Source organism: Macaca mulatta, chromosome 13 (assembly GCF_049350105.2).
Source record: "Macaca mulatta isolate MMU2019108-1 chromosome 13, T2T-MMU8v2.0, whole genome shotgun sequence".
Lineage (NCBI taxonomy): Eukaryota > Metazoa > Chordata > Mammalia > Primates > Cercopithecidae > Macaca > Macaca mulatta.
The window spans coordinates 36,630,128-36,654,837 of record NC_133418.1 but is presented as its reverse complement, the minus strand read 5'-3'; positions in this window follow the sequence as shown (position 1 = coordinate 36,654,837).

Below are 24,710 nucleotides of genomic sequence, written 5' to 3'. Positions count from 1 at the left end.
AGATGTAACACTGTGAGATGAATTAACAGAACACTAAGCAGTTTCTCAGAAAGCTTCTTTCCAGATTTCATCTGAGGATATTTCCTTTTTCACCATAGCCCTCTATGGGCTTCCATATATCACTTTTCCAATTCCGCAAGAACTGTCTTAGCGAAAGGCTTCTTGAGGGGAAAGCTGTAACTCTGTGAGATGATTTCACAGAACACAAAGAAGTTTCTGAGAAAGCTTCTTTCTCTTTGTTATCGGAGGATATTTCCTTTGGCCCTATAGTCTTCAAAGGGATCCGAAATATCTGGTCTCAGATTCCACAGAAATAAGGCTAACAAAGAGATCCACGAAATACAGATGTAATTCTCTGAGATGAATTAACAGAACACTAAGCAGTTTCTCAGAAAGCTTCTTTCCAGATTTCATCTGAGGATATTTCCATTTTCACAATAGCCCTCTATGGGCTTCCAAATATCACTTTGCCAATTCCACAAGAACTGTCTTAGCGAAAGGCTTCTTGAGGGGAAAGCTGTACGTCTGTGAGATGATTTCACAGAACACAAAGACGTTTCTCCGAAAGCTTCTTTCTCTTTGTTATCGGAGGATATTTCCTTTGGCCCTATAGTCTTCAAAGGGATCAGAAATATCTGTTCTCAGATTCCACAGAAATAAGGCTAGCAAAGAGATCCACGAGATACAGATGAAACTCTGTGAGATGAATTAACAGAACACTAAGCAGTTTCTCAGAAAGCTTCTTTCCAGATTTCTTCTGATGATATTTCCATTTTCACCATAGCCCTCTATGGGCTTCCAAATATCACTTTGCCAATTCCACAAGAACTGTCTTAGCGAAGGGCTCCTTGAGGGGAAAGCTGTAACTCTGTGAGATGGTTTCACAGAACAGAAAGAAGTTTCTCAGAAAGCTTCTTTCTCTTTGTTATCGGAGGATATTTCCTTTGGCCCTATAGTCTTCAAAGGGATCCGAAATATCTGTTCTCAGATTCCACAGAAATAAGGCTAGCAAAGAGACCCACGAAATACAGATGTAACTCTGTGAGATGAATTAACAGAACACTAAGCACTTTCTCAGAAAGCTTCTTTCCAGATTTCATCTGAGGATATTTCCTTTTTCATCATAGCCCTCTATGGGCTTCCAAATATCACTTTGCCAATTCCACAAGAACTGTCTTAACGAAAGGCTACTTGGGGGAAAGCTGTAACTCTGTGAGATGATTTCACAGAACACAAAGAAGTTTCTCAGAAAGCTTCTTTCTCTTTGTTATCGGAGGATATTTCCTTTGGCCCTATAGTCATCAAAGGGATCAGAAATATCTGTTCTCAGATTCCACAGAAATAAGGCTAGCAAAGAGATCCACGAAATACAGATGTAACTCTGTGAGATGAATTAACAGAACACTAAGCATTTTCGCAGGAAGCTTCTTTCCACATTTCATCTGAGGATATTTCCATTTTCACCATAGCCCTCTATGGGCTTCCAAATACCACTTTGCCAATTCCGCAAGAACTGTCTTAGCGAAGGGCTCCTTGAGGGGAAAGCTGTAACTCTGTGAGATGATTTCACAGAACAGAAAGAAGTTTCTCAGAAAGCTTCTTTCTCTTTGTTATCGGAGGATATTTCCTTTGGCCCTATAGTCTTCAAAGGGATCCGAAATATCTGTTCTCAGATTCCACTGAAATAAGGCTAGCAAAGAGACCCACGAAATACAGATGTAACTCTGTGAGATGAATTAACAGAACACTAAGCAGTTTCTCAGAAAGCTTCTTTCCAGATTTCATCTGAGGATATTTCCTTCTCATCATAGCCCTCTATGGGCTTCCAAATATCACTTTGCCAATTCCACAAGAACTGTCTTAGCGAAAGGCTACTTGGGGGAAAGCTGTAACTCTGTGAGATGATTTCACAGAACACAAAGAAGTTTCTCAGAAAGCTTCTTTCTCTTTGTTATCGGAGGATATTTCCTTTGGCCCTATAGTCTTCCAAGTGATCCGAAATATCTGTTCTCAGACACCTCAGAAATAAGGCTAGCAAAGAGATCCACGAAATACAGATGTAACTCTGTGAGATGAATTAACAGAACACTAAGCAGTTTCTCAGAAAGCTTCTTTCCAGATTTCATCTGAGGATATTCCCTTTATCACCATAGCCCTCTATGGGCTTCCAAATATCACTTTGCCAATTCCACAAGAACTGTCTTAGCGAAAGTCTCCTTGAGGGGAAAGCTGTAACTCTGTGAGATGATTTCACAGAACACAAAGAAGTTTCTCAGAAATCTTCTTTCTCTTTGTTATCGGAGGATATTTCCTTTGGCCCTATAGTCTTCAAAGGGATCCGATATATCTGTTACAGATTCCACAGAAATAAGGCTAGCAAAGAGATCCACGAAATACAGATGTAATTCTCTGAGATGAATTAACAGAACACTAAGCAGTTTCTCAGAAAGCTTCTTTCCAGATTTCATCTGAGGATATTTCCATTTTCACAGTAGCCCTCTATGGGCTTCCAAATATCACTTTGCCAATTCCACAAGAACTGTCTTAGCGAAAGGCTTCTTGAGGGGAAAGCTGTACGTCTGTGAGATGATTTCACAGAACACAAAGAAGTTTCTCAGAAAGCTTCTTTCTCTTTGTTATCGGAGGATATTTCCTTTGGCCCTATAGTCTTCAAAGGGATCAGAAATATCTGTTCTCAGATTCCACAGAAATAAGGCTAGCAAAGAGATCCACGAAATACAGATGTAACTCTGTGAGATGAATTAACAGAACACTAAGCATTTTCGCAGGAAGCTTCTTTCCACATTTCATCTGAGGATATTTCCATTTTCACCATAGCCCTCTATGGGCTTCCAAATATCACTTTGCCAATTCCACAAGAAGTGTCTTAGCGAAAGGCTTCTTGAGGGGAAAGCTGTAACTCTGTGAGATGACTTCACAGAACACAAAGTAGTTTCTCAGAAAGCTTGTTTCTCTTTGTTTTAGAAGGATATTTCCTCTGGCCTTATAGTCTTCCAACGGATCCGAAGTATCTGTTGTCAGATTCCAAAGAAATAAGGCTAGCAAAGAGATCCACGAAATACAGATGTAACTCTGTGAGATGAATTAACAGAACACTAAGCAGTTTCTCAGAAAGCTTCTTTCCAGATTTCATCTGAGGATATTTCCTTTTTCACCACAGCCATCTATGGGCTTCCAAATATCACTTTGCCAATTCCACAAGAACTGTCTTAGCGAAAGGCTTCTTGAGGTGAAAGCTGTAACTCTGTGAGTTGATTTCACAGAATACAAAGAAGTTTCTCAGAAAGTTTCTTTCTCTTTGTTATCGGAGGATATTTCCTTTGGCCCTATAGTCTTCCAAGGAACCGAAATATCTGGTCTCAGATTCCAGAGAAATAAGGCTGGCAAAGAGATCCATGAAATACAGATGTAACTCTGTCAGATGAATTAACAGACCACTAAGCAGTTTCTCAGAAAGCTTCTTTCCAGATTTCATCTGAGGATATTTCCTTTTTCACCAAAGCCCTCTATGGGCTTCCAAATATCACTTTGCCAATTCCACAAGAACTGTCTTAGCGAAAGGCTCCTGGAGGGGAAAGCTGTAACTCTGTGAGATGATTTCACAGAACACAAAGAAGTTTCTCAGAAAGCTTCTTTCTCTCTCTTATCGGAGGATATTTCCTTTGGCCCTATAGTCTTCCTAGGGTTCCGAAATATCTGTTCTCAGATTCCTCAGAAATAAGGCTATCAAAGAGATCCACGAAATACGGATGTAACTCTGGGAGATGAATTAACAGAACACTAAGCAGTTTCTCAGAAAGCTTCTTTCCAGATTTCATCTGAGGATATTTCCTTTTTCACCATAGCCCTCTATGGGCTTCCAAATATCACTTTGCCAATTCCACAAGAACTGTCTTAGCGAAAGGCTCCTTGAGGGGAAAGCTGTAACTCTGTGAGATGATTTCACAGAACACAAAGAAGTTTCTCAGAAAGCTTCTTTCTCTTTGTTATCGGAGGATATTTCCTTTGGCCCTATAGTCTTCAAAGGGATCCGATATATCTGTTACAGATTCCACAGAAATAAGGCTAGCAAAGAGATCCACGAAATACAGATGTAACACTGTGAGATGAATTAACAGAACACTAAGCAGTTTCTCAGAAAGCTTCTTTCCAGATTTCATCTGAGGATATTTCCTTTTTCACCATAGCCCTCTATGGGCTTCCAAATATCACTTTTCCAATTCCGCAAGAACTGTCTTAGCGAAAGGCTTCTTGAGGGGAAAGCTGTAACTCTGTGAGATGATTTCACAGAACACAAAGAAGTTTCTGAGAAACCTTCTTTCTCTTTGTTATCGGAGGATATTTCCTTTGGCCCTATAGTCTTCAAAGGGATCCGAAATATCTGGTCTCAGATTCCACAGAAATAAGGCTAACAAAGAGATCCACGAAATACAGATGTAATTCTCTGAGATGAATTAACAGAACACTAAGCAGTTTCTCAGAAAGCTTCTTTCCAGATTTCATCTGAGGATATTTCCATTTTCACAATAGCCCTCTATGGGCTTCCAAATATCACTTTGCCAATTCCACAAGAACTGTCTTAGCGAAAGGCTTCTTGAGGGGAAAGCTGTACGTCTGTGAGATGATTTCACAGAACACAAAGACGTTTCTCCGAAAGCTTCTTTCTCTTTGTTATCGGAGGATATTTCCTTTGGCCCTATAGTCTTCAAAGGGATCAGAAATATCTGTTCTCAGATTCCACAGAAATAAGGCTAGCAAAGAGATCCACGAGATACAGATGAAACTCTGTGAGATGAATTAAAAGATCACTAAGCAGTTTCTCAGAAAGCTTCTTTCCAGATTTCATCTGAGGATATTTCCTTTTTCACCATAGCCCTCTATGGGCTTCCAAATATCACTTTGCCAATTCCACAAGAACTGTCTTAGCGAAAGGCTCCTTGAGGGGAAAGCTGTAACTCTGTGAGATGATTTCACAGAACACAAAGAAGTTTCTCAGAAAGCTTCTTTCTCTTTGTTATCGGAGGATATTTCCTTTGGCCCTATAGTCTTCCAAGGGTTCCGAAATATCTGTTCTCAGATTCCTCAGAAATAAGGCTAGCAAAGAGATCCACGAAATACGGATGTAACTCTGGGAGATGAATTAACAGAACACTAAGCATTTTCGCAGGAAGCTTCTTTCCACATTTCATCTGAGGATATTTCCATTTTCACCATAGCCCTCTATGGGCTTCCAAATATCACTTTGCCAATTCCACAAGAACTGTCTTAGCGAAGGGCTCCTTGAGGGGAAAGCTGTAACTCTGTGAGATGATTTCACAGAACAGAAAGAAGTTTCTCAGAAAGCTTCTTTCTCTTTGTTATCGGAGGATATTTCCTTTGGCCCTATAGTCTTCAAAGGGATCCGAAATATCTGTTCTCAGATTCCACAGAAATAAGGCTAGCAAAGAGACCCACGAAATACAGATGTAACTCTGTGAGATGAATTAACAGAACACTAAGCAGTTTCTCAGAAAGCTTCTTTCCAGATTTCATCTGAGGATATTTCCTTCTCATCATAGCCCTCTATGGGCTTCCAAATATCACTTTGCCAATTCCACAAGAACTGTCTTAGCGAAAGGCTACTTGGGGGAAAGCTGTAACTCTGTGAGATGATTTCACAGAACACAAAGAAGTTTCTCAGAAAGCTTCTATCTCTTTGTTATCGGAGGATATTTCCTTTGGCCCTATAGTCTTCCAAGGGATCCGAAATATCTGTTCTCAGACACCTCAGAAATAAGGCTAGCAAAGAGATCCACGAAATACAGATGTAACTCTGTGAGATGAATTAACAGAACACTAAGCAGTTTCTCAGAAAGCTTCTTTCCAGATTTCATCTGCGGATATTCCCTTTATCACCATAGCCCTCTATGGGCTTCCAAATATCACTTTGCCAATTCCACAAGAACTGTCTTAGCGAAAGGCTCCTTGAGGGGAAAGCTGTAACTCTGTGAGATGATTTCACAGAACACAAAGAAGTTTCTCAGAAAGCTTCTTTCTCTTTGTTATCGGAGGATATTTCCTTTGGCCCTATAGTCTTCAAAGGGATCCGATATATCTGTTACAGATTCCCCAGAAATAAGGCTAGCAAAGAGATCCACGAAATACAGATGTAATTCTCTGAGATGAATTAACAGAACACTAAGCAGTTTTTAAGAAAGCTTCTTTCCAGATTTCATCTGAGGATATTTCCTTTTTCACAATAGCCCTCTATGGGCTTCCAAATATCACTTTGCCAATTCCACAAGAACTGTCTTAGCGAAAGGCTTCTTGAGGGGAAAGCTGTAACTCTGTGAGATGATTTCACAGAACACAAAGAAGTTTCTCAGAAAGCTTCTTTCTCTTTGTTATCAGAAGATATTTCCTTTGGCCCTATATTCTTCAAAGGGATCCGAAATATCTGTTCTCAGACACCTCAGAAATAAGGCTAGCAAAGAGATCCACGAAATGCAGATGTAACTCTGTGAGATGAATTAACAGAACACTAAGCAGTTTCTCAGAAAGCTTCTTTCCAGATTTCATCTGAGGATATTCCCTTTTTCACCATAGCCCTCTATGGGCTTCCAAATATCACTTTGCCAATTCCACAAGAACTGTCTTAGCGAAAGGCTCCTTGAGGGGAAAGCTGTAACTCTGTGAGATGATTTCACAGAACACAAAGAAGTTTCACAGAAAGCTTCTTTCTCTTTGTTATCGGAGGATATTTCCTTTGGCCCTATAGTCTTCAAAGGGATCCGAAATATCTGTTACAGATTCCACAGAAATAAGGCTAGCAAAGAGATCCACGAAATACAGATGTAACACTGTGAGATGAATTAACAGAACACTAAGCAGTTTCTCAGAAAGCTTCTTTCCAGATTTCATCTGAGGATATTTCCTTTTTCACCATAGCCCTCTATGGCCTTCCAAATATCACTTTGCCAATTCCACAAGAACTGTCTTAGCAAAAGGCTTCTGGAGGCGAAAGCTGTAACTCTGTGAGATGATTTCACAGAGCACAAAGAAGTTTCTGAGAAAGCTTCTTTCTCTTTGTTATCGGAGGATATTTCCTTTGGCCCTATAGTCTTCCAAGGGATTTGAAATATCTGTTCTGATTCCACAGAAATAAGGCTAGCAAAGAGATCCACGAAATACAGATGTAACTCTGTGAGATGAATTAACAGAACACTAAGCAGTTTCTCAGAAAGCTTCTTTCCAGATTTCATCTGAGGATATTCCCTTTTTCACCATAGCCCTCTATGGTCTTCCAAATATCACTTTGCCAATTCCACAAGAACTGTCTTAGCGAAAGGCTCCTTGAGGGGAAAGCTGTAACTCTGTGAGATGATTTCACAGAACACAAAGAAGTTTCTCAGAAAGCTTCTTTCTCTTTGTTATCGGAGGATATTTCCTTTGGCCCTATAGTCTTCAAAGGGATCCGATATATCTGTTACAGATTCCACAGAAATAAGGCTAGCAAAGAGATCCACGAAATACAGATGTAACACTGTGAGATGAATTAACAGAACACTAAGCAGTTTCTCAGAAAGCTTCTTTCCAGATTTCATCTGAGGATATTTCCTTTTTCACCATAGCCCTCTATGGGCTTCCAAATATCACTTTTCCAATTCCGCAAGAACTGTCTTAGCGAAAGGCTTCTTGAGGGGAAAGCTGTAACTCTGTGAGATGATTTCACAGAACACAAAGAAGTTTCTGAGAAAGCTTCTTTCTCTTTGTTATCGGAGGATATTTCCTTTGGCCCTATAGTCTTCAAAGGGATCCGAAATATCTGGTCTCAGATTCCACAGAAATAAGGCTAACAAAGAGATCCACGAAATACAGATGTAATTCTCTGAGATGAATTAACAGAACACTAAGCAGTTTCTCAGAAAGCTTCTTTCCAGATTTCATCTGAGGATATTTCCATTTTCACAATAGCCCTCTATGGGCTTCCAAATATCACTTTGCCAATTCCACAAGAACTGTCTTAGCGAAAGGCTTCTTGAGGGGAAAGCTGTACGTCTGTGAGATGATTTCACAGAACACAAAGACGTTTCTCCGAAAGCTTCTTTCTCTTTGTTATCGGAGGATATTTCCTTTGGCCCTATAGTCTTCAAAGGGATCAGAAATATCTGTTCTCAGATTCCACAGAAATAAGGCTAGCAAAGAGATCCACGAAATACAGATGTAACTCTGTGAGATGAATTAACAGAACACTAAGCATTTTCTCAGGAAGCTTCTTTCCACATTTCACCTGAGGATATTTCCATTTTCACCATAGCCCTCTATGGGCTTCCAAATATCACTTTGCCAATTCCACAAGAAGTGTCTTAGCGAAAGGCTTCTTGAGGGGAAAGCTGTAACTCTGTGAGATGACTTCACAGAACACAAAGAAGTTTCTCAGAAAGCTTGTTTCTCTTTGTTTTAGAAGGATACTTCCTCTGGCCTTATTGTCTTCCAACGGATCCGAAATATCTGTTTTCAGATTCCAAAGAAATAAGGCTAGCAAAGAGATACACGAAATACAGATGTAACTCTGTGAGATGAATTAACAGAACACTAAGCAGTTTCTCAGAAAGCTTCTTTCCAGATTTCATCTGAGGATATTTCCTTTTTCACCATAGCCCTCTATGGGCTTCCAAATATCACTTTGCCAATTCCACAAGAACTGTCTTAGCGAAAGGCTTCTTGAGGTGAAAGCTGTAACTCTGTGAGTTGATTTCACAGAATACAAAGAAGTTTCTCAGAAAGTTTCTTTCTCTTTGTTATCGGAGGATATTTCCTTTGGCCCTATAGTCTTCAAAGGAACTGAAATATCTGGTCTCAGATTCCAGAGAAATAAGGCTGGCAAAGAGATCCAGGAAATACAGATGTAACTCTGTCAGATGAATTAACAGACCACTAAGCAGTTTCTCAGAAAGCTTCTTTCCAGATTTCATCTGAGGATATTTCCTTTTTCACCATAGCCCTCTATGGGCTTCCAAATATCACTTTGCCAATTCCACAAGACCTATCTTAGCGAAAGGCTTCTTGAGGGGAAAGCTGTAACTCTGTGAGATGATTTCACAGAACACAAAGAAGTTTCTCAGAAATCTTCTTTCTCTTTCTTATCGGAAGATATTTCCTTTGGCCCTATAGTCTTCAAAGGGATCCGAAACATCTGTTCTCAGATTCCACAGAAATAAGGCTAGCAAAGAGATCCACGAGATACAGATGTAACTCTGTGAGATGAATTAAAAGATCACTAAGCAGTTTCTCAGAAAGCTTCTTTCCAGATTTCATCTGAGGATATTTCCTTTTTCACCATAGCCCTCTATGGGCTTCCAAATATCACTTTGCCAATTCCACAAGAACTGTCTTAGCGAAAGGCTCCTTGAGGGGAAAGCTGTAACTCTGTGAGATGATTTCACAGAACACAAAGAAGTTTCTCAGAAAGCTTCTTTCTCTTTGTTATCGGAGGATATTTCCTTTGGCCCTATAGTCTTCCAAGGGTTCCGAAATATCTGTTCTCAGATTCCTCAGAAATAAGGCTAGCAAAGAGATCCACGAAATACGGATGTAACTCTGGGAGATGAATTTACAGAACACTAAGCAGTTTCTCAGAAAGCTTCTTTCCAGATTTCATCTGAGGATATTTCCTTTTTCACCATAGCCCTCTATGGGCTTCCAAATATGACTTTGCCAATTCCACAAGAACTGTCTTAGCGAAGGGCTCCTTGAGGGGAAAGCTGTAACTCTGTGAGATGATTTCATAGAACAGAAAGAAGTTTCTCAGAAAGCTTCTTTCTCTTTGTTATCGGAGGATATTTCCTTTGGCCCTATAGTCTTCAAAGGGATCCGAAATATCTGTTCTCAGATTCCACAGAAATAAGGCTAGCAAAGAGACCCACGAAATACAGATGTAACTCTGTGAGATGAATTAACAGAGCACTAAGCAGTTTCTCAGAAAGCTTCTTTCCAGATTTCATCTGAGGATATTTCCTTTTTGATCATAGCCCTCTATGGGCTTCCAAATATCACTTTGCCAATTCCACAAGAACTGTCTTAGCGAAAGGCTACTTGGGGGAAAGCTGTAACTCTGTGAGATGATTTCACAGAACACAAAGAAGTTTCTCAGAAAGCTTCTTTCTCTTTGTTATCGGAGGATATTTCCTTTGGCCCTATAGTCTTCCAAGGGATCCGAAATATCTGTTCTCAGACACCTCAGAAATAAGGCTAGCAAAGAGATCCACGAAATACAGATGTAACTCTGTGAGATGAATTAACAGAACACTAAGCAGTTTCTCAGAAAGCTTCTTTCCAGATTTCATCTGAGGATATTCCCTTTTTCACCATAGCCCTCTATGGGCTTCCAAATATCACTTTGCCAATTCCACAAGAACTGTCTTAGCGAAAGGCTCCTTGAGGGGAAAGCTGTAACTCTGTGAGATGATTTCACAGAACACAAAGAAGTTTCTCAGAAAGCTTCTTTCTCTTTGTTATCGGAGGATATTTCCTTTGGCCCTATAGTCTTCAAAGGGATCCGATATATCTGTTACAGATTCCACAGAAATAAGGCTAGCAAAGAGATCCACGAAATACAGATGTAACACTGTGAGATGAATTAACAGAACACTAAGCAGTTTCTCAGAAAGCTTCTTTCCAGATTTCATCTGAGGATATTTCCTTTTTCACCATAGCCCTCTATGGGCTTCCAAATATCACTTTTCCAATTCCGCAAGAACTGTCTTAGCGAAAGGCTTCTTGAGGGGAAAGCTGTAACTCTGTGAGATGATTTCACAGAACACAAAGAAGTTTCTTCGAAAGCTTCTTTCTCTTTGTTATCGGAGGATATTTCCTTTGGCCCTATAGTCTTCAAAGGGATCCGAAATATCTGGTCTCAGATTCCACAGAAATAAGGCTAACAAAGAGATCCACGAAATACAGATGTAATTCTCTGAGATGAATTAACAGAACACTAAGCAGTTTCTCAGAAAGCTTCTTTCCAGATTTCATCTGAGGATATTTCCATTTTCACAATAGCCCTCTATGGGCTTCCAAATATCACTTTGCCAATTCCACAAGAACTGTCTTAGCGAAAGGCTTCTTGAGGGGAAAGCTGTACGTCTGTGAGATGATTTCACAGAACACAAAAAAGTTTCTCAGAAAGCTTCTTTCTCTTTGTTATCGGAGGATATTTCCTTTGGCCCTATAGTCTTCAAAGGGATCAGAAATATCTGTTCTCAGATTCCACAGAAATAAGGCTAGCAAAGAGATCCACGAAATACAGATGTAACTCTGTGAGATGAATTAACAGAACACTAAGCATTTTCGCAGGAAGCTTCTTTCCACATTTCATCTGAGGATATTTCCATTTTCACCATAGCCCTCTATGGGCTTCCAAATATCACTTTGCCAATTCCACAAGAAGTGTCCTAGCGAAAGGCTTCTTGAGGGGAAAGCTGTAACTCTGTGAGATGACTTCACAGAACACAAAGAAGTTTCTCAGAAAGCTTGTTTCTCTTTGTTTTAGAAGGATATTTCCTCTGGCCTTATAGTCTTCCAACGGATACGAAATATCTGTTGTCAGATTCCAAAGAAATAAGGCTAGCAAAGAGATCCACGAAATACAGATGTAACTCTGTGAGATGAATTAACAGAACACTTAGCAGTTTCTCAGAAAGCTTCTTTCCAGATTTCATCTGAGGATATTTCCTTTTTCACTATAGCCCTCTATGGGCTTCCAAATATCACTTTGCCAATTCCACAAGAACTGTCTTAGCGAAAGGCTTCTTGAGGTGAAAGCTGTAACTCTGTGAGATGATTTCACAGAACACAAAGAAGTTTCTCAGAAAGCTTCTTTCTCTTTCTTATCGGAGGATATTTCCTTTGGCGCTACAGTCTTCAAAGGGATCAGAAATATCTGTTCTCAGATTCCACAGAAATAAGGCTAGCAAATAGATCCACGAAATACAGATGTAACTCTGTGAGATGAATTAACAGAACACTAAGCATTTTCGCAGGAAGCTTCTTTCCACATTTCATCTGAGGATATTTCCATTTTCACCATAGCCCTCCATGGGCTTCCAAATATCACTTTGCCAATTCCACAAGAAGTGTCTTAGCGAAAGGCTTCTTGAGGGGAAAGCTGTAACTCTGTGAGTTGATTTCACAGAATACAAAGAAGTTTCTCAGAAAGTTTCTTTCTCTTTGTTATCAGAGGATATTTCCTTTGGCCCTATAGTCTTCCAAGGAACCGAAATATCTGGTCTCAGATTCCAGAGAAATAAGGCTGGCAAAGAGATCCACGAAATACAGATGTAACTCTGTCAGATGAATTAACAGACCACTAAGCAGTTTCTCAGAAAGCTTCTTTCCAGATTTCATCTGAGGATATTTCCTTTTTCACCAAAGCCCTCTATGGGCTTCCAAATATCACTTTGCCAATTCCACAAGAACTGTCTTAGCGAAAGGCTCCTGGAGGGGAAAGCTGTAACTCTGTGAGATGATTTCACAGAACACAAAGAAGTTTCTCAGAAAGCTTCTTTCTCTTTCTTATCGGAGGATATTTCCTTTGGCCCTATAGTCTTCCTAGGGTTCCGAAATATCTGTTCTCAGATTCCTCAGAAATAAGGCTAGCAAAGAGATCCACGAAATACGGATGTAACTCTGGGAGATGAATTAACAGAACACTAAGCGGTTTCTCAGAAAGCTTCTTTCCAGATTTCATCTGAGGATATTCCCTTTTTCACCATAGCCCTCTATGGGCTTCCAAATATCACTTTGCCAATTCCACAAGAACTGTCTTAGCGAAAGGCTCCTTGAGGGGAAAGCTGTAACTCTGTGAGATGATTTCACAGAACACAAAGAAGTTTCTCAGAAAGCTTCTTTCTCTTTGTTATCGGAGGATATTTCCTTTGGCCCTATAGTCTTCAAAGGGATCCGATATATCTGTTACAGATTCCACAGAAATAAGGCTAGCAAAGAGATCCACGAAATACAGATGTAACACTGTGAGATGAATTAACAGAACACTAAGCAGTTTTTAAGAAAGCTTCTTTCCAGATTTCATCTGAGGATATTTCCTTTTTCACAATAGCCCTCTATGGGCTTCCAAATATCACTTTGCCAATTCCACAAGAACTGTCTTAGCGAAAGGCTTCTTGAGGGGAAAGCTGTAACTCTGTGAGATGATTTCACAGAACACAAAGAAGTTTCTCAGAAAGCTCCTTTCTCTTTGTTATCAGAAGATATTTCCTTTGGCCCTATATTCTTCAAAGGGATCCGAAATATCTGTTCTCAGATTCCACAGAAATAAGGCTAGCAAAGAGACCCACGAAATACAGATGTAACTCTGTGAGATGAATTAACAGAGCACTAAGCAGTTTCTCAGAAAGCTTCTTTCCAGATTTCATCTGAGGATATTTCCTTTTTCATCATAGCCCTCTATGGGCTTCCAAATATCACTTTGCCAATTCCACAAGAACTGTCTTAGCGAAAGGCTACTTGGGGGAAAGCTGTAACTCTGTGAGATGATTTCACAGAACACAAAGAAGTTTCTCAGAAAGCTTCTTTCTCTTTGTTATCGGAGGATATTTCCTTTGGCCCTATAGTCTTCCAAGGGATCCGAAATATCTGTTCTCAGACACCTCAGAAATAAGGCTAGCAAAGAGATCCACGAAATACAGATGTAACTCTGTGAGATGAATTAACAGAACACTAAGCAGTTTCTCAGAAAGCTTCTTTCCAGATTTCATCTGAGGATATTCCCTTTTTCACCATAGCCCTCTATGGGCTTCCAAATATCACTTTGCCAATTCCACAAGAACTGTCTTAGCGAAAGGCTCCTTGAGGGGAAAGCTGTAACTCTGTGAGATGATTTCACAGAACACAAAGAAGTTTCTCAGAAAGCTTCTTTCTCTTTGTTATCGGAGGATATTTCCTTTGGCCCTATAGTCTTCAAAGGGATCCGATATATCTGTTACAGATTCCACAGAAATAAGGCTAGCAAAGAGATCCACGAAATACAGATGTAACACTGTGAGATGAATTAACAGAACACTAAGCAGTTTCTCAGAAAGCTTCTTTCCAGATTTCATCTGAGGATATTTCCTTTTTCACCATAGCCCTCTATGGGCTTCCAAATATCACTTTTCCAATTCCGCAAGAACTGTCTTAGCGAAAGGCTTCTTGAGGGGAAAGCTGTAACCCTGTGAGATGATTTCACAGAACACAAAGAAGTTTCTTCGAAAGCTTCTTTCTCTTTGTTATCGGAGGATATTTCCTTTGGCCCTATAGTCTTCAAAGGGATCCGAAATATCTGGTCTCAGATTCCACAGAAATAAGGCTAACAAAGAGATCCACGAAATACAGATGTAATTCTCTGAGATGAATTAACAGAACACTAAGCAGTTTCTCAGAAAGCTTCTTTCCAGATTTCATCTGAGGATATTTCCATTTTCACAATAGCCCTCTATGGGCTTCCAAATATCACTTTGCCAATTCCACAAGAACTGTCTTAGCGAAAGGCTTCTTGAGGGGAAAGCTGTACGTCTGTGAGATGATTTCACAGAACACAAAAAAGTTTCTCAGAAAGCTTCTTTCTCTTTGTCATCGGAGGATATTTCCTTTGGCCCTATAGTCTTCAAAGGGATCAGAAATATCTGTTCTCAGATTCCACAGAAATAAGGCTAGCAAAGAGATCCACGAAATACAGATGTAACTCTGTGAGATGAATTAACAGAACACTAAGCATTTTCGCAGGAAGCTTCTTTCCACATTTCATCTGAGGATATTTCCATTTTCACCATAGCCCTCTATGGGCTTCCAAATATCACTTTGCCAATTCCACAAGAAGTGTCCTAGCGAAAGGCTTCTTGAGGGGAAAGCTGTAACTCTGTGAGATGACTTCACAGAACACAAAGAAGTTTCTCAGAAAGCTTGTTTCTCTTTGTTTTAGAAGGATATTTCCTCTGGCCTTATAGTCTTCCAACGGATACGAAATATCTGTTGTCAGATTCCAAAGAAATAAGGCTAGCAAAGAGATCCACGAAATACAGATGTAACTCTGTGAGATGAATTAACAGAACACTTAGCAGTTTCTCAGAAAGCTTCTTTCCAGATTTCATCTGAGGATATTTCCTTTTTCACTATAGCCCTCTATGGGCTTCCAAATATCACTTTGCCAATTCCACAAGAACTGTCTTAGCGAAAGGCTTCTTGAGGTGAAAGCTGTAACTCTGTGAGATGATTTCACAGAACACAAAGAAGTTTCTCAGAAAGCTTCTTTCTCTTTCTTATCGGAGGATATTTCCTTTGGCGCTACAGTCTTCAAAGGGATCAGAAATATCTGTTCTCAGATTCCACAGAAATAAGGCTAGCAAATAGATCCACGAACTACAGATGTAACTCTGTGAGATGAATTAACAGAACACTAAGCATTTTCGCAGGAAGCTTCTTTCCACATTTCATCTGAGGATATTTCCATTTTCACCATAGCCCTCCATGGGCTTCCAAATATCACTTTGCCAATTCCACAAGAAGTGTCTTAGCGAAAGGCTTCTTGAGGGGAAAGCTGTAACTCTGTGAGTTGATTTCACAGAATACAAAGAAGTTTCTCAGAAAGTTTCTTTCTCTTTGTTATCAGAGGATATTTCCTTTGGCCCTATAGTCTTCCAAGGAACCGAAATATCTGGTCTCAGATTCCAGAGAAATAAGGCTGGCAAAGAGATCCACGAAATACAGATGTAAATCTGTCAGATGAATTAACAGACCACTAAGCAGTTTCTCAGAAAGCTTCTTTCCAGATTTCATCTGAGGATATTTCCTTTTTCACCAAAGCCCTCTATGGGCTTCCAAATATCACTTTGCCAATTCCACAAGAACTGTCTTAGCGAAAGGCTCCTGGAGGGGAAAGCTGTAACTCTGTGAGATGATTTCACAGAACACAAAGAAGTTTCTCAGAAAGCTTCTTTCTCTTTCTTATCGGAGGATATTTCCTTTGGCCCTATAGTCTTCCTAGGGTTCCGAAATATCTGTTCTCAGATTCCTCAGAAATAAGGCTAGCAAAGAGATCCACGAAATACGGATGTAACTCTGGGAGATGAATTAACAGAACACTAAGCAGTTTCTCAGAAAGCTTCTTTCCAGATTTCATCTGAGGATATTCCCTTTTTCACCATAGCCCTCTATGGGCTTCCAAATATCACTTTGCCAATTCCACAAGAACTGTCTTAGCGAAAGGCTCCTTGAGGGGAAAGCTGTAACTCTGTGAGATGATTTCACAGAACACAAAGAAGTTTCTCAGAAAGCTTCTTTCTCTTTGTTATCGGAGGATATTTCCTTTGGCCCTATAGTCTTCAAAGGGATCCGAAATATCTGGTCTCAGATTCCACAGAAATAAGGCTAACAAAGAGATCCACGAAATACAGATGTAATTCTCTGAGATGAATTAACAGAACACTAAGCAGTTTCTCAGAAAGCTTCTTTCCAGATTTCATCTGAGGATATTTCCATTTTCACAATAGCCCTCTATGGGCTTCCAAATATCACTTTGCCAATTCCACAAGAACTGTCTTAGCGAAAGGCTTCTTGAGGGGAAAGCTGTACGTCTGTGAGATGATTTCACAGAACACAAAAAAGTTTCTCAGAAAGCTTCTTTCTCTTTGTTATCGGAGGATATTTCCTTTGGCCCTATAGTCTTCAAAGGGATCAGAAATATCTGTTCTCAGATTCCACAGAAATAAGGCTAGCAAAGAGATCCACGAAATACAGATGTAACTCTGTGAGATGAATTAACAGAACACTAAGCATTTTCGCAGGAAGCTTCTTTCCACATTTCATCTGAGGATATTTCCATTTTCACCATAGCCCTCTATGGGCTTCCAAATATCACTTTGCCAATTCCACAAGAAGTGTCCTAGCGAAAGGCTTCTTGAGGGGAAAGCTGTAACTCTGTGAGATGACTTCACAGAACACAAAGAAGTTTCTCAGAAAGCTTGTTTCTCTTTGTTTTAGAAGGATATTTCCTCTGGCCTTATAGTCTTCCAACGGATACGAAATATCTGTTGTCAGATTCCAAAGAAATAAGGCTAGCAAAGAGATCCACGAAATACAGATGTAACTCTGTGAGATGAATTAACAGAACACTTAGCAGTTTCTCAGAAAGCTTCTTTCCAGATTTCATCTGAGGATATTTCCTTTTTCACTATAGCCCTCTATGGGCTTCCAAATATCACTTTGCCAATTCCACAAGAACTGTCTTAGCGAAAGGCTTCTTGAGGTGAAAGCTGTAACTCTGTGAGATGATTTCACAGAACACAAAGAAGTTTCTCAGAAAGCTTCTTTCTCTTTCTTATCGGAGGATATTTCCTTTGGCGCTACAGTCTTCAAAGGGATCAGAAATATCTGTTCTCAGATTCCACAGAAATAAGGCTAGCAAATAGATCCACGAACTACAGATGTAACTCTGTGAGATGAATTAACAGAACACTAAGCATTTTCGCAGGAAGCTTCTTTCCACATTTCATCTGAGGATATTTCCATTTTCACCATAGCCCTCCATGGGCTTCCAAATATCACTTTGCCAATTCCACAAGAAGTGTCTTAGCGAAAGGCTTCTTGAGGGGAAAGCTGTAACTCTGTGAGTTGATTTCACAGAATACAAAGAAGTTTCTCAGAAAGTTTCTTTCTCTTTGTTATCAGAGGATATTTCCTTTGGCCCTATAGTCTTCCAAGGAACCGAAATATCTGGTCTCAGATTCCAGAGAAATAAGGCTGGCAAAGAGATCCACGAAATACAGATGTAACTCTGTCAGATGAATTAACAGACCACTAAGCAGTTTCTCAGAAAGCTTCTTTCCAGATTTCATCTGAGGATATTTCCTTTTTCAACAAAGCCCTCTATGGGCTTCCAAATATCACTTTGCCAATTCCACAAGAACTGTCTTAGCGAAAGGCTCCTGGAGGGGAAAGCTGTAACTCTGTGAGATGATTTCACAGAACACAAAGAAGTTTCTCAGAAAGCTTCTTTCTCTTTCTTATCGGAGGATATTTCCTTTGGCCCTATAGTCTTCCTAGGGTTCCGAAATATCTGTTCTCAGATTCCTCAGAAATAAGGCTAGCAAAGAGATCCACGAAATACGGATGTAACTCTGGGAGATGAATTAACAGAACACTAAGCAGTTTCTCAGAAAGCTTCTTTCCAGATTTCATCTGAGGATATTCCCTTTTTCACCATAGCCCTCTAAGGGCTTCCAAATATCACTTTGCCAATTCCACAAGAACTGTCTTAGCAAAAGGCTCCTTGAGGGGAAAGCTGTAACTCTGTGAGATGATTTCAAAGAACACAAAGAAGTTTCTCAGAAAGCTTCTTTCTCTTTGTTATCGGAGGATATTTCCTTTGGCCCTATAGTCTTCAAAGGGATCCGATATATCTGTTACAGATTCCACAGAAATAAGGCTAGCAAAGAGATCCACGAAATACAGATGTAACACTGTGAGATGAATTAACAGAACACTAAGCAGTTTTTAAGAAAGCTTCTTTCCAGATTTCATCTGAGGATATTTCCTTTTTCACAATAGCCCTCTATGGGCTTCCAAATATCACTTTGCCAATTCCACAAGAACTGTCTTAGCGAAAGGCTTCTTGAGGGGAAAGCTGTAACTCTGTGAGATGATTTCACAGAACACAAAGAAGTTTCTCAGAAAGCTCCTTTCTCTTTGTTATCAGAAGATATTTCCTTTGGCCCTATATTCTTCAAAGGGATCCGAAATATCTGTTCTCAGATTCCACAGAAATAAGGCTAGCAAAGAGACCCACGAAATACAGATGTAACTCTGTGAGATGAATTAACAGAACACTAAGCAGTTTCTCAGAAAGCTTCTTTCAAGATTTCATCTGAGGATATTTCCTTTTTCATCATAGCCCTCTATGGGCTTCCAAATATCACTTTGCCAATTCCACAAGAACTGTCTTAGCGAAAGGCTACTTGGGGGAAAGCTGTATTTCTGTGAGATGATTTCACAGAACACAAAGAAGTTTCTCAGAAAGCTTCTTTCTCTTTGTTATCGGAGGATATTTCCTTTGGCCCTATAGTCTTCCAAGGGATCCGAAATATCTGTTCTCAGACACCTCAGAAACAAGGCTAGCAAAGAGATCCACGAAATACAGATGTAACACTGTGAGATGAATTAACAGAACACTAAGCAGTTTCTCAGAAAGCTTCTTTCCAGATTTCATCTGAGGATATTCCCTTTTTCACCATAGCCCTCTATGGGCTTCCAAATATCACTTTGCCAATTCCACAAGAACTGTCTTAGCGAAAGGCTTCTTGAGGGGAAAGCTGTAACTCTGTGAGATGATTTCACAGAACACAAAGAAGTTTCTCAGAAAGCTTCTTTCTCTTTGTTATCAGAAGATATTTCCTTTGGCCCTATATTCTTCAAAGGGATCCGAAATATCTGTTCTCAGACACCTCAGAAATAAGGCTAGCAAAGAGATCCACGAAATACAGATGTAACTCTGTGAGATGAATTAACAGAACACTAAGCAGTTTCTCAGAAAGCTTCTTTCCAGATTTCATCTGAGGATATTCCCTTTTTCACCATAGCCCTCTATGGGCTTCCAAATATCACTTTGCCAATTCCACAAGAACTGTCTTAGCGAAAGGCTCCTTGAGGGGAAAGCTGTAACTCTGTGAGATGATTTCACAGAACACAAAGAAGTTTCACAGAAAGCTTCTTTCTCTTTGTTATCGGAGGATATTTCCTTTGGCCCTATAGTCTTCAAAGGGATCCGAAATATCTGTTACAGATTCCACAGAAATAAGGCTAGCAAAGAGATCCACGAAATACAGATGTAACACTGTGAGATGAATTAACAGAACACTAAGCAGTTTCTCAGAAAGCTTCTTTCCAGATTTCATCTGAGGATATTTCCTTTTTCACCATAGCCCTCTATGGCCTTCCAAATATCACTTTGCCAATTCCACAAGAACTGTCTTAGCAAAAGGCTTCTGGAGGCGAAAGCTGTAACTCTGTGAGATGATTTCACAGAGCACTAAGAAGTTTCTGAGAAAGCTTCTTTCTCTTTGTTATCGGAGGATATTTCCTTTGGCCCTATAGTCTTCCAAGGGATTCGAAATATCTGTTCTGATTCCACAGAAATAAGGCTAGCAAAGAGATCCACGAAATACAGATGTAACTCTGTGAGATGAATTAACAGAACACTAAGCAGTTTCTCAGAAAGCTTCTTTCCAGATTTCATCTGAGGATATTCCCTTTTTCACCATAGCCCTCTATGGTCTTCCAAATATCACTTTGCCATTTCCACAAGAACTGTCTTAGCGAAAGGCTCCTTGAGGGGAAAGCTGTAACTCTGTGAGATGATTTCACAGAACACAAAGAAGTTTCTCAGAAAGCTTCTTTCTCTTTGTTATCGGAGGATATTTCCTTTGGCCCTATAGTCTTCAAAGGGATCCGATATATCTGTTACAGATTCCACAGAAATAAGGCTAGCAAAGAGATCCACGAAATACAGATGTAACACTGTGAGATGAATTAACAGAACACTAAGCAGTTTCTCAGAAAGCTTCTTTCCAGATTTCATCTGAGGATATTTCCTTTTTCACCATAGCCCTCTATGGGCTTCCAAATATCACTTTTCCAATTCCGCAAGAACTGTCTTAGCGAAAGGCTTCTTGAGGGGAAAGCTGTAACTCTGTGAGATGATTTCACAGAACACAAAGAAGTTTCTGAGAAAGCTTCTTTCTCTTTGTTATCGGAGGATATTTCCTTTGGCCCTATAGTCTTCAAAGGGATCCGAAATATCTGGTCTCAGATTCCACAGAAATAAGGCTAACAAAGAGATCCACGAAATACAGATGTAATTCTCTGAGATGAATTAACAGAACACTAAGCAGTTTCTCAGAAAGCTTCTTTCCAGATTTCATCTGAGGATATTTCCATTTTCACAATAGCCCTCTATGGGCTTCCAAACATCACTTTGCCAATTCCACAAGAACTGTCTTAGCGAAAGGCTTCTTGAGGGGAAAGCTGTACGTCTGTGAGATGATTTCACAGAACACAAAGACGTTTCTCCGAAAGCTTCTTTCTCTTTGTTATCGGAGGATATTTCCTTTGGCCCTATAGTCTTCAAAGGGATCAGAAATATCTGTTCTCAGATTCCACAGAAATAAGGCTAGCAAAGAGATCCACGAAATACAGATGTAACTCTGTGAGATGAATTAACAGAACACTAAGCATTTTCTCAGGAAGCTTCTTTCCACATTTCACCTGAGGATATTTCCATTTTCACCATAGCCCTCTATGGGCTTCCAAATATCACTTTGCCAATTCCACAAGAAGTGTCTTAGCGAAAGGCTTCTTGAGGGGAAAGCTGTAACTCTGTGAGATGACTTCACAGAACACAAAGAAGTTTCTCAGAAAGCTTGTTTCTCTTTGTTTTAGAAGGATACTTCCTCTGGCCTTATTGTCTTCCAACGGATCCGAAATATCTGTTGTCAGATTCCAAAGAAATAAGGCTAGCAAAGAGATCCACGAAATACAGATGTAACTCTGTGAGATGAATTAACAGAACACTAAGCAGTTTCTCAGAAAGCTTCTTTCCAGATTTCATCTGAGGATATTTCCTTTTTCACCATAGCCCTCTATGGGCTTCCAAATATCACTTTGCCAATTCCACAAGAACTGTCTTAGCGAAAGGCTTCTTGAGGTGAAAGCTGTAACTCTGTGAGTTGATTTCACAGAATACAAAGAAGTTTCTCAGAAAGTTTCTTTCTCTTTGTTATCGGAGGATATTTCCTTTGGCCCTATAGTCTTCAAAGTAACTGAAATATCTGGTCTCAGATTCCAGAGAAATAAGGCTGGCAAAGAGATCCAAGAAATACAGATGTAACTCTGTCAGATGAATTAACAGACCACTAAGCAGTTTCTCAGAAAGCTTCTTTCCAGATTTCATCTGAGGATATTTCCTTTTTCACCATAGCCCTCTATGGGCTTCCAAATATCACTTTGCCAATTCCACAAGACCTGTCTTAGCGAAAGGCTTCTTGAGGGGAAAGCTGTAACTCTGTGAGATGATTTCACAGAACACAAAGAAGTTTCTCAGAAATCTTCTTTCTCTTTCTTATCGGAAGATATTTCCTTTGGCCCTATAGTCTTCAAAGGGATCCGAAACATCTGTTCTCAGATTCCACAGAAATAAGGCTAGCAAAGAGATCCACGAGATACAGATGTAACTCTGTGAGATGAATTAAAAGATCACTAAGCAGTTTCTCAGAAAGCTTCTTTCCAGATTTCATCTGAGGATATTTCCTTTTTCACCATAGCCCTCTATGGGCTTCCAAATATCACTTTGCCAATTCCACAAGAACTGTCTTAGCGAAAGGCTCCTTGAGGGGAAAGCTGTAACTCTGTGAGATGATTTCACAGAACACAAAGAAGTTTCTCAGAAAGCTTCTTTCTCTTTGTTATCGGAGGATATTTCCTTTGGCCCTATAGTCTTCCAAGGGTTCCGAAATATCTGTTCTCAGATTCCTCAGAAATAAGGCTAGCAAAGAGATCCACGAAATACGGATGTAACTCTGGGAGATGAATTTACAGAACACTAAGCAGTTTCTCAGAAAGCTTCTTTCCAGATTTCATCTGAGGATATTTCCTTTTTCACCATAGCCCTCTATGGGCTTCCAAATATGACTTTGCCAATTCCACAAGAACTGTCTTAGCGAAGGGCTCCTTGAGGGGAAAGCTGTAACTCTGTGAGATGATTTCATAGAACAGAAAGAAGTTTCTCAGAAAGCTTCTTTCTCTTTGTTATCGGAGGATATTTCCTTTGGCCCTATAGTCTTCAAAGGGATCCGAAATATCTGTTCTCAGATTCCACAGAAATAAGACTAGCAAAGAGACCCACGAAATACAGATGTAACTCTGTGAGATGAATTAACAGAGCACTAAGCAGTTTCTCAGAAAGCTTCTTTCCAGATTTCATCTGAGGATATTTCCTTTTTCATCATAGCCCTCTATGGGCTTCCAAATATCACTTTGCCAATTCCACAAGAACTGTCTTAGCGAAAGGCTACTTGGGGGAAAGCTGTAACTCTGTGAGATGATTTCACAGAACACAAAGAAGTTTCTCAGAAAGCTTCTTTCTCTTTGTTATCGGAGGATATTTCCTTTGGCCCTATAGTCTTCCAAGGGATCCGAAATATCTGTTCTCAGACACCTCAGAAATAAGGCTAGCAAAGAGATCCACGAAATACAGATGTAACTCTGTGAGATGAATTAACAGAACACTAAGCAGTTTCTCAGAAAGCTTCTTTCCAGATTTCATCTGAGGATATTCCCTTTTTCACCATAGCCCTCTATGGGCTTCCAAATATCACTTTGCCAATTCCACAAGAACTGTCTTAGCGAAAGGCTCCTTGAGGGGAAAGCTGTAACTCTGTGAGATGATTTCACAGAACACAAAGAAGTTTCTCAGAAAGCTTCTTTCTCTTTGTTATCGGAGGATATTTCCTTTGGCCCTATAGTCTTCAAAGGGATCCGATATATCTGTTACAGATTCCACAGAAATAAGGCTAGCAAAGAGATCCACGAAATACAGATGTAACACTGTGAGATGAATTAACAGAACACTAAGCAGTTTCTCAGAAAGCTTCTTTCCAGATTTCATCTGAGGATATTTCCTTTTTCACCATAGCCCTCTATGGGCTTCCAAATATCACTTTTCCAATTCCGCAAGAACTGTCTTAGCGAAAGGCTTCTTGAGGGGAAAGCTGTAACTCTGTGAGATGACTTCACAGAACACAAAGAAGTTTCTCAGAAAGCTTGTTTCTCTTTGTTTTAGAAGGATATTTCCTCTGGCCTTATAGTCTTCCAACGGATACGAAATATCTGTTGTCAGATTCCAAAGAAATAAGGCTAGCAAAGAGATCCACGAAATACAGATGTAACTCTGTGAGATGAATTAACAGAACACTTAGCAGTTTCTCAGAAAGCTTCTTTCCAGATTTCATCTGAGGATATTTCCTTTTTCACTATAGCCCTCTATGGGCTTCCAAATATCACTTTGCCAATTCCACAAGAACTGTCTTAGCGAAAGGCTTCTTGAGGTGAAAGCTGTAACTCTGTGAGATGATTTCACAGAATACAAAGAAGTTTCTCAGAAAGTTTCTTTCTCTTTGTTATCGGAGGATATTTCCTTTGGCCCTATAGTCTTCAAAGGAACCGAAATATCTGGTCTCAGATTCCAGAGAAATAAGGCTGGCAAAGAGATCCACGAAATACAGATGTAACTCTGTCAGATGAATTAACAGACCACTAAGCAGTTTCTCAGAAAGCTTCTTTCCAGATTTCATCTGAGGATATTTCCTTTTTCACCATAGCCCTCTATGGGCTTCCAAATATCACTTTGCCAATTCCACAAGACCTGTCTTAGCGAAAGGCTTCTTGAGGGGATAGCTGTAACTCTGTGAGATGATTTCACAGAACACAAAGAAGTTTCTCAGAAATCTTCTTTCTCTTTGTTATCGGAAGATATTTCCTTTGTCCCTATAGTCTTCAAAGGGATCCGAAACATCTGTTCTCAGATTCCACAGAAATAAGGCTAGCAAAGAGATCCACGAGATACAGATGTAACTCTGTGAGATGAATTAAAAGATCACTAAGCAGTTTCT